At 43.8% G+C, this 10,939-nt stretch overlaps 1 long non-coding RNA gene across 1 annotated transcript; it reads left to right on the top strand.

Moving 5' to 3' along the window:
- The first annotated feature begins 4,502 nt into the window (after positions 1–4,502).
- Positions 4,503–7,121, top strand: LOC115505489. Its single transcript, XR_003966045.1, has 3 exons — positions 4,503–4,730; positions 6,195–6,300; positions 6,687–7,121. It is a non-coding gene; the product is annotated as an uncharacterized LOC115505489 (long non-coding RNA).
- The last annotated feature ends 3,818 nt before the right edge of the window (positions 7,122–10,939 follow it).

The raw sequence follows: 10,939 nt of genomic DNA, 5'->3' as shown, positions 1-10,939 counted from the left end.
TCAATCAACCAATCAACAGGTACTTTATGAACAACTTTGCTCAGCTCTGCACCTTGGCCTTATGGAACCCACTACAACAGTGTACTTCTTCCACCCTCTCCCTCCCTGCTAGACTGCAAATTCCACAGGATCATGGACTGTGTCTAGCATCCCCCGTCCTGAGATCAAAACCTGGCACTTTCTAGGTGTTCTATACATTATTTTTTAAATAAATGAAGGACATTTATTTTATTTTTATTATTTGTTTGTTTATTTATTTATTTATTTATTATTATTTTTTTCAATATATGAAGTTTATTGTCAAATTGGTTTCCATACAACACCCAGTGCTCATCCCAAAAGGTGCCCTCCTCAATACCCATCACCCACCCTCCCCTCCCTCCCACTCCCCATCAACCCTCAGTTTGTTCTCAGTTTTTAAGAGTCTCTTATGCTTTGGCTCTCTTCCACTCTAACCTCTTTTTTTTTTCCTTCCCCTCCCCCATAGGTTTCTGTTAAGTTTCTCAGGATCCACATAAGAGTGAAACCATATGGTATCTTTCTTTCTCTGTTTGGCTTATTTCACGTAGCATAACACTCTCCAGTTCCATCCATGTTGCAACAAAGGGCCATATTTCATTCTTTCTCATTGCCACGTAAGTACTCCATTGTGTATATAAACCACAATTTCTTTATCCATTCATCAGTTGATGGACATTTAGGCTCTTTCCATAATTTGGCTATTGTTGAGAGTGCTGCTATAAACATTGGGGTACAAGTTGCCCCTATGCATCAGTACTCCTGTATCCCTTGGGTAAATTCCTAGCAGTGCTATTGCTGGGTCATAGGGTAGGTCTATTTTTAATTTTTTGAGGAACCTCCACACTGTTTTCCAGAGTGGCTGCACAATTTGCATTCCCACCAACAGTGCAAGAGGGTTCCTGTTTCTCCACATCCTCTCCAGCATCTATAGTCTCCTGATTTGTTCATTTTGGCCACTCTGACTGGCATGAGGTGATATCTGAGTGTGGTTTTGATTTGTATTTCCCTGATGAGGAGCGACATTGAGCATCCTTTCATGTGCCTGTTGGCCATCTGGATGAGGACATTTATTTTTTAAATAAATAAATGGCCCTCAAGAAGCCCACTGCTTAGTGCACGGTGGGACTGGGGGAAAGAAATGAGGAAGACAAGAGACTTAAATCTGGAAAATAATTATTCAGCTCCATAAAAACTTCTGGGTATAATTGGCTGCTAAATGAGTACTGTGGCACTCACTTGATATTTTAGGAGGTTGGAGGTATATGAGGTTGGAGAAAGGAAGGCTCCATAAAAAAAGTAGGACTTCTAGACCTTGAAAAGTACATAATGTCTATACAACTGAGAATGTTTGGGACTAATGGAGACTTATTCATTCAGCACATAAGTAATGGGTATCTACTTGGTGCTTGGGATGCAGCAGTGAACAGAAGAGATAAAAACAATCCCTCCTTCATGGAGCTTCTATTCTTATAGGCAGAGACAAACAATAAGTAAATAAGTGAGTTTATGGTATATTAGCAGGTGTAGGGAGCTTTGGGGAAGAAAAAAAATCAAAGAAGAATGATACAGAGGGTCAGCATGGGTGCATCTAGTCACACAGTGGGTGCAATGACTGGTTCCCAAGAAGTAAGATAGGGAACCATGTAGATCTTTTGGGAAGAACATGCAGGCAGAAGTAACAGAAGGTACAAAGGCTCTGAGGTATGTGTATGCCTGGTCTATGTGGTTGGCTCAGAGTGAACTAGAGCAAAAATAATAGTGGTTGGGTTCAAACTTTTTCTTTTATTTTGAGTGAAGGGGAGAAGCATTGGAAGGTGTATTAATTTTCTTTTGCTGTGTAACAAATTAACCACAAACTTAGTGGCTTAAAACAGCATAAATTTATTATCTCACCATTTCCAAAGGTCAGGATTCTGGCATGTTTTCAGTGGGTCCTCTACTCAGGATCTCACTAGGGTGAATCAAGGTGTCAGCTGGAGTTGCAACCTCATATGAGGTTTTGGGATCCTTTTTCAAGTTCACTGATTATTGGCAGAATAATAGTTGTGTCATTGTTGAGTAATAGTTGAATTATAGTTGTAGGACTGAGATCCCCACTTTCTTGTTCCCTTTTAGCCTGAAGTCGTTCTCAGCTCCCAGAAGCAACTTGCTACTCCCTGCTACATGGCCCTCTCCATAGCATGGCTGTTTTTGAGGGCATCTCTGCTGCTTTGACTTCCTCGGTCTCTGACCTCTGGACCTTCTTTTAAAAGGGCCCACCTGATTAAACCAGGTCCACCTACAGCAGGGGCAGGAATGTTGGGACCGTTTTAGAATCCTGTTTACCCCAGAGGGCTGGAGCATGGTCTGACTTCTGTTTCAGCAGGATTGCACTGGTGCTACATTGAGAATAGATGGCAGGGGGGGGGGAGCATAAATAGAAACTGGGTGACCAGTTAGGAGGCCATAATGGGATATTGGGATGGAGAGGGCTGAGAGTGTGTTGAGACTGTTGCATGGCCAGGGAATGCCTGGAAGTCTAGAAGGAGATTCTAGACTTTATTTTGATGACAAAAGTCACCAAGGTAGCATTTGAGTTGGGGACAAATGTAACTATGGATTCACCCATGCATGATTGCTCAGAGGCTCCTTTGCCTCATCCTATAGAAGGGTTTGTTTATAGTAAAAGCACAGTGGTTACCAAGAAGGAAGAGGTGGAGCAGAGGTGAGTCAACATGCCTGGGTTTGCTGAGGATGCTGCAGCCAGGTGTCACTTGGGATCCCCGAGAAATCTTCAGGCTCTGACTCAGGCCAGCATCTCCATTCCCCTCTTGTCTTAGGACCTCCCATTACCCCTTCTTTCCTCCTATCAAGGAAGATGTCTCAAAGGATCCCACAAGGTGGAAAGCAGAAGCAGTCTGAAAAGTGTGGCAGGGATGTGCCTGCGAATATCTATTAGACTGAGACTTGTCACCTCTCCAGGAGGGAGAAGGAAAGAGAATGAGGCATGTTTGAGGCAGGGTTGTTGACAGCCAGTGTGGAAATCAATGTGAAAATATCTACCTCAGAGCCTGGCATAGAGCAGGTCCTTGATTCAGTGATGTTTACTGTGCTTTGAGTGACTAATATGCCATCCTTGTCTCAAGGAGTTTTGGTGAACACAAGTTTTCAAAAAGCCTGTGTGCAACAAACACGTGTGTGTGTGTGTGTGTGTGTGTGTGTGTTTGTGTGTGTGTGTATTCTAAACTCAGGCTGTCTGGGTTGAGACCCTGGCTCCAGCACTTAATTGCATGATGTTATGCAAATCACTGACCCCTGTGTGCCTCGCTTCCCTCTTTGTAAATGAGGTGATAATAATAGCACCTGCCCCAGAGAATTGGTATAAGGGTTGCATTAATGACACGTATTAACATTTGTAAAGTGTTTAGAACAGCACCTGGAATACAGGTATGCTACATAAGTGCTTGATACATAAAACGTGTAAATCTTGAAATCTCAAATGAGGTCTCCTCGTCTTGTGGTGTTCTTTCTCAATTCTTGCAACCACCTGCACTGGATGTGAATGGAGCTGAAGGACTCACCTTTATGTGATTGAAGGAGACAGGGTTCCCAGGTGAGCCTTGCTGGGGGGATTTTTGTGGTTACCTGAGCTCAGCCCAGAGCCAGGCTGACTGGCCTGCACGTGGCTTCCAAGCTCCACCCCACACTACGGAGGCCCAGTTTCTGGGGACTGGAACTGGGAATAAGCTTTAAAAACATTCTCTGGAGATTTTAATATCTAACTAGCCATGGTACTTACTGATAGTATTGATTTGTCTTTTTTGCCTGTGTTAATTTTCACTTTTGTCTGTGGAGAGTGAGCAAGTATGTGTGTGAGGTAATCCTTTGTCATCCACCTGCTCTGACAGAGTTATGGTAACAACTGGTTTGGATGTGGGCTTTTGTACCAAAGCTCATTCCATTGTCAGGTTGGTGAACAAAGCTCATTATTTGTTTCTGCGCTGCTGTTAAGACACAGAGAGCTTTCTTGTTCCCTCATTCTCTCTCTCTCTCTCTCTCTCCAATGTAGGCATGAACACTTTATGACCATTTCCTACATCCCCTTCTGAGTCAGATAGAAATATTTGATGGCCAGCAGTGCTGATAATAACTGATCCAGAGGTTAGAGCAGGGAGTAGAAAGACAAGGCCTTGGCTTGGTTTGAGGAGAGCAGGAGAGCTTCTGAGAAGTGGAGAAAGAAAAGCTCTTCCTCAGATCAACCCCCACCCCCCCCCCCGCCCCCGGCCTCCTGGCACTGCTAAGGGGACAGTCAAGTTGAATAATTTAGAATTGCATCTTTAGTGGGCTGTTAATCTCCACCCCCACCCCCCTCAGAACAGAATAGCTCAAAACAGAGCTATCTTTCTGACCCTCCCCAATTGTTTTGTTATGGCTAATGGACTGATTTCCAGTTATATAACCTCTTCTCAGTTAGATGAAATCTCATTATTCCACAGTGTGGTGCACTTCAGGTCTGGGTTCACATTGAGCTACCTGAGAGGAGCTGGGAACGTGCTGTTTCTCATCATTTCCACCCAGCAAGAGAATTGAAGAGAAAGAGCTACACCCAAGCCAATTATGGCAGGGTCCTTGGGGGCTGTTATGTAATCTTCCAGAGACAGTGGAATGGAGTGGGCCTTGAGTTCCAGTGGGCACACTGGCTGAAGTCTTTTCTGTACTCCAGGTCTTGGGTAAGTAAGTTCTCTTTCAAACTCAGAGGATTTTGATGTATTTGTATGTGACTGGGTGAGGCAGGAGTCTTTTAATTTGACTTTAGATTTTCTTGCCTACAAATAAACAAAATGAGAAAATGAACAAAAATAAAGAGGTCTTTCTTCCAGGCCTGGTAATTGCTGTGTTTTAGGTCCTAAGTGAGCCCTGATCCAGGCAAATCGGGTCAGCAACACAATAATCTTTGAATCCAAATATGAAAACTCTGACTCCCAGGGCAGGTACACAGTTCCACTGGGACACAGAAGCTTTGGTGAGATGTCTAGGCCTGGTGTCCTCTGAAACAATTAGGGTGGCAGTATAGCATGGTGGGGGACAGTATGGAGGGCTTTGGGGTCAGCAGAACTGGTTTGATTCTGCTCTGCCACTTCCCAGTCATGTGATCTTGGACAAGTCACTTTATCAGGAAAACAGAAGCCACTCTTAGTTTTTAAACAGAGGGTATTTAATTTTACAGGCAATTGAAGAGCTAAAGTGACAAACGGCATGTGGGAGCTGGGACCCAGGGAGGGGGGACATGTTATCAGAGTTCAGAAGCCAGGGCTTTCCCTGGGAGCTGGGACCATGGAGGGAGGAATGTCAGTGGGGGGCTAGAGTCATGGGGAGACAAAGAATGGCTGGAGATGCCATTCACAGAAGAGAGAGAAGAGGAGAAATACCTGGGGTTTTCCTTTCTTCTCACCCTACAATGCTGTACCAGTGCCCCCATTGGCTGAGACTGCTAGAAGGCAAAGGAGCCTGGGAAATGGGTCTTCTGTGATACAAAACAAAGCAGGGAAAGGGAAGGGAATGGATCAAAGAACTAATAGGTACATGGCTTGCATAGCCAAAAATGTCTTTAAATAAATTGTATCTAATGATTAATCACTAACTACTGCTATTGCTGAGGCTCAGGCATGGAGGAGCCAATGGACACTCTCAGTTGTCTGGGAGAAGAAGGGAATGCAGTGTTTGCCCACATAGGTACCTCCTGTGCATATAGCACCTCCACCCTCTGTCCGTTTAGCAGAAGGAAGAGCCCTAAGTGACTGGGGTGGACTCAGCTTCCAGTTGAATGTATCTCAGACTGTGTTCTCTACAGGAAGCCTTGCTCCAAATGTACTCTCTTAGTCTGGTTTCCTCCAAAACCAACCTTGGGACAGGGACATGGGTGCAAGTAGTTTATTTCAAAGGTGATCTCAGAAAACAGGAGTGAGGGCATGGAGAAGGGACACAAGGAAGGGAGAAAAGCCAATAAAGGGTGAATTAATGAGCAGATTACTATGGGTCATTGGGTTTGGTCCTACTGGAGACTTTCTGACAAATTATGTGGAATACATTTAAGAATCATCATCCTACCAATGAACAGGGAGACTGGGGCTTTACTTCTGTCCCCCACTGGCAGAGGGTTTCCATCTGGAGAGTAACTTTTCCTTGTCTTCTAGGCCATCGTGGTGGAGCAAGCTCTCTCATTGCTGGAGAAAGTCCTTTGGCAGAGAAGAAGCTTACAGCATGCTGGGACCTGCCTGCTGCACCTGTGGGGGGATTTAGGTAGGCCAAGGGAAGCATGGCATGAGCACCATTTGTCATAGTCACTGAACCAAAGGAAGTAAAAAAAAAATCCCTAAAGTGTGGTATTAGGTAGTAAGAGGGGTCATCCTCACCTTTGCCTCTTGGCTCTGGGACCTGGCTTATCTGACTTTAGGGGAAATAATACCATATATTGGCCACTTCATCCTATAGGATAGCATCCCAACTGTACAGGGTGCAGGGCCCAGCAAGCATAATGGAAAAGAGACTGTCCAATTAAATCTTCAGTCATAGATGAATGCAGCCACTGCAAAACCTTGGTTACGTAGGAAGTGTAGGGTTAGGGCATGTGGAAAGAAATACCCTGACCTCTTTCCTCCATTCTTCCCTTTCCAATCTCCTACTAGTGCCTTTCATTGGCTGAGCTCAACTGGAAGCAGAAGGAAACGTTGCCTGGATAATGCAGTCCACAGGGGTCTGTCTTCTGAAGGACAGCATGGGGCAAAGAGAGCCAGAGGATGGGGCAGAGAGGTGGCAATGAGAACACAGTCTGACTGATTGCTTCCAGAATGCCTCCCCCCTTTCCATCCAATCTCACAGTCGTCATCTTTGTTACAGCATCATCATTCTACCCGTGGACTATTGGGACAACCTCCTAACACATCTCCCTATCTCCAATCCACCAATACTAATGCCTGTGACCCAGACTGAGTCCTACCACTTCCCTTTCAGAGAACTCTGGTGTTTCTCATTCTCTACTCCTTACTGAAGATGGCCAGATGAAAGGCAATTTAGGGGATAAAAAGACAATTCTGAGACTTCACATCTTATTTCTAAAAAGGAGAATCAGTATTAAGAAGCTGGAAATGGGTAATTTCACCATAAAAAAGGTGTCGTTAAAAAGAGTGTAAATTTGACGCTTTAATGTCTTAGCATCATAGCCAAGTCTCTTCTCAGTTAAAATTTTCCTTCCAGACTTGTTTTCCAGGACTTGTGTTCTGCATTCTCCCATGTGCCTTGGGTACCAGCCCTGACATCACTGGACTGCACCATCCATGCTGAGAATTCTATACCTTTGCTCTTGCTGTTCCTCAAGCCCAGAAAGCCCCTCCCCAGCTGGCCTCCTTGGTGGATGGTTTGATCAACAGTTCATGGTCAGTTGAGTCAGTACACCAGGCTTCTAGGGCCTCATACTCAGAGTGTGGTACTTAGACCAGCAGCATAGCAGTACCTGGGAGATTGTTAGATATGTAACTCTCAGGGTCACTGTATCTAGAATAGAATCAGAATCTGCATCTGCACCAGATCTCCAGGTGATTCCCAGGTACTTCACAGTCTGAGAAGCAGCAAATGTTACATGAGCAACCTAAGTAGGGCTTGTAGCTTGAGCAAGGAAGCTTGGTTCCTTATCTGGTCTTCTTAGAATAAAGGTTAGGGGACTCAGTTTTTAGTTAGTTGTAAACCACTTGTATTATTAGCTCTGAAGTTATAAGGGGGATAACAAAATGGTTAAGAGAATGAGCTTTTGCATGATACAGCCATGGGTTCAAACCTCAGTTGTCTCACTTACTAGCTTGGAACTTAATAAAGGCAGTTAATGTCTCTCTGCCTCCACTTCCCAAAGTGTAACGTATTAATGACATCAGAGCATAGGAGCAAGGATTAAATGAAATCAGATGTGTCCATTGTTTAATAAATGTTAACTGTATTTGTTATTGCAAACCCGTGAAGCAAAGTTACTAGGCAAGAAGCCTTTGTGTGGGAAGGTCTTGGCCATTTAACTAGTGGTGGGAGGGGTAGGCCTTTGGTGATATAATAGGAACCTAGGGGCCTCAGAGTGACAAATCAGAGAAAACAAAGGTGCATCCAAGATAAGTTTAGTCTACCTGGCTGAACAGATGATCCCCCAGCGGAACAATGTCTGTAGGCACTATCGGGAAGGTAAGATGTATCCTGGTGGGCTCCTTGGAGGTAGGGTTATGGGGAGTGGTGACCCCTCCTTTTAAGATATAAACTCAGCTGTATCTGATTAGACTGGACTAAAAAGGAGATATGCCACCATCCTCCTGCACAGCTCATGTGAAATAACCCTTATCATCTAATATCTTACTAGCACTCCATTACTTAAAAAACACTCATTTCCATCATCTCTTTTAATTTGTTATGAGACAGGGTTAGCATGCTGTTCAAGTCTCCCATGACTGCCCACTTCTGCTGATTCACACAGGAAAAATAATCTAGTCCAGGGTAAAAAACAAACCTTGAGCTTGTCTCCCCAGACTTTGACATTTTGAGTAAGAAATAGAAGGGATTGAGGGCTCATGAGGTGTCTTCCTCCCTCCTCCCTGTTGAAGGTTGTGACTTTGGAAAAGAGAGGAAGCCATGGGACAGGAGCAGCTGGCTTTGAAGAGGTTTTTCAGGGTATAGAATTGAGGGACTTAACATATCAGAGTGATGAGTTACTGGCATGGATATAGTGAAATCTCAGGAAGTGTGGGGTTTGGGCTTGGATGTTTGCAAAACCATCTTGAAGACTTTAAAGGGGCATTTGAGACTGTGGAGAAAAATGCCCAGAGAAAAATGGAAAGCCCAATATGATCAATGGCACATGGAAGCAGTTGACTAATTTTCAAATGAAAACAAGAAGCAAGAGGCTAGGAACATTGTTATAGACTCTAGAACCAATTGCACAGGGTGTGGGCCACAAACTGAACTTGAATGTTAATGTAAGAAGGGAAATATGTACGTAGATTTATTTTCTTCATCTGGTAGGTTTATGTCAAACTGAGGACTGTCACTATTGCTGAGAGGATTCAGCCCGGTGGGTATGCTATATGTCCTGTTCCTGTCCAGGCAGCACTGCACAGTGGGTAAATCTTGGCCTCAGGAATTCAAATCCTGGCTCTATCCCTTACTGTCTATGTGACTTTGGACCACTTCTCTCAGTTTTTGTTTTTTTTTTTTTTTTTAGTGATAGTTTTCTCATCTGTGAAGCAGGAGAAGTCTATCTCATAAGATTATTCAGAAAATTCAGTTAAATAGTATAAGGAAAGAATACAGTTCAACACAGTGAATGGTCTATTATTATCAGTGGAACCTTTTCTATTCTGGTGACCTGAACTGGCTCTTCCAAGTATTCACTCTAGCACCCACCCTGGCCTGACCTAGCTTTCCAGAGGCAAAAGGAATTCCAAGGTTACTTGAAAGCCACAGAAAATACCACATGGGTACAGAAGAAGCTGCCCAGACAGGAGATGGAGGGAGATGACAGAGAGGCAGGAGGAAAATAAGGGGCAAATGACATCTTGAAAGCTCAAGGAGTATAGATTTGATGAGTGATCACTGATGTTACAGTCTAGAGAAAGGGGACACGTGCTGTCCAGGGGAGAGCACGAGGAGACCTCTGAACCTGGGGGAAGGGCGTGGTATGATAGGAGGTGGGAGACCTGGGTCTAGTCCCACCTGTTGTGACATCTTGGGAAATCCATTGGCCTCTCTGTCTTGCCCTTCCTGTTATGGTTAATGATTTATTCTTTTCTATGTATTTCAGTTTTAAAGGAGTCTATGATTAAAGAATTGAGTTTAGGGGCAGCTGGGTAGCTCAGTCGGTTGACTTCAGCTTAGGTCATGATCTCAATGTTTGTGGGGTTGGGTCCTGAGTTGGGCTCCGTGCTGAATGCTTGTTCAGAGCCTGGAGGCTGCTTCGAATTCTGTGTCTCCTTCTCTCACTGCCCCTCCCTTGCTAGCACTTTCTCTCACTCTGTCTCTCAAAAATATATAAATGTAAAAAAAATTTTTTTTAAATGATTTACTTTAAATTGGAAATTCAGTCTTTTTTTTTTTTTTTTAAAGGAGATAGAAATTTATTGAATACACCACAGGGAATCAGCAGGTAGGACATCGAGGGAGGGACTATATGCCAAGAGGCAGTGATTGGCCTAGTTAAAGGGGGAAGGTGAGGAGGTATGGGAACATATGAAATTTCCCAGAAATTCAGTGTTAATTCAACAAGTGTTTAATGAGCACCTAGAAGGCTCAATGTTCTTACTGTGTTCAAAGCACCCTGGGGATCACATCCCTGGTTTGGAATTCTGGATTTGTCATCCATTATAGTTTGTCTTGGATGAATCATTCATCTTTCTCCATCTTTCATTTCCCCATGTGTTTAATGGTAATTGAGCACTGACTGACCCATCAAGGTACCAGGATGAGGAATAGGATTTAGAGAAGTTGTGTAATTTGTTCAGGATCTCATGTCTGTGAGCCGTAGAGCTGGGAGGTGTGCATAAGTCTGCTTTTCCCCCCACATACTTCCTCTCCATGCCTGTTTGCCACCTTCTCTATCAACAGAAGAAGCATTGCCAGGCTATTTGTCTCTATCATAGAGCAAACCTAGTGAATTATACTTAGTTATTCATCTGTCTTTACGGCTAGGTATAAGATTATTAAAAATGGGATGATTCTGAATTACCTTTTTGTGTTCCTAAAGTCTAATAGAATGAGACTATAGATCTTCCTTCCTTTCTTCCTTCCTTCCTCACTTCCTTTCTTACTGGTAACAACATAGGTTTCTACTAAACACATTATTCTGAGACATGTTTTGTTCCACTTAATCTGTGCTCATTTGTTGAATGAATGGCTAATACTTGCCATTCAGCTT

This window comes from Lynx canadensis, chromosome F1, assembly GCF_007474595.2.
Source record: "Lynx canadensis isolate LIC74 chromosome F1, mLynCan4.pri.v2, whole genome shotgun sequence".
Lineage (NCBI taxonomy): Eukaryota > Metazoa > Chordata > Mammalia > Carnivora > Felidae > Lynx > Lynx canadensis.
Note: the sequence above shows the minus strand (reverse complement) of the source record. Positions and strands in the feature narration are given on the sequence as shown.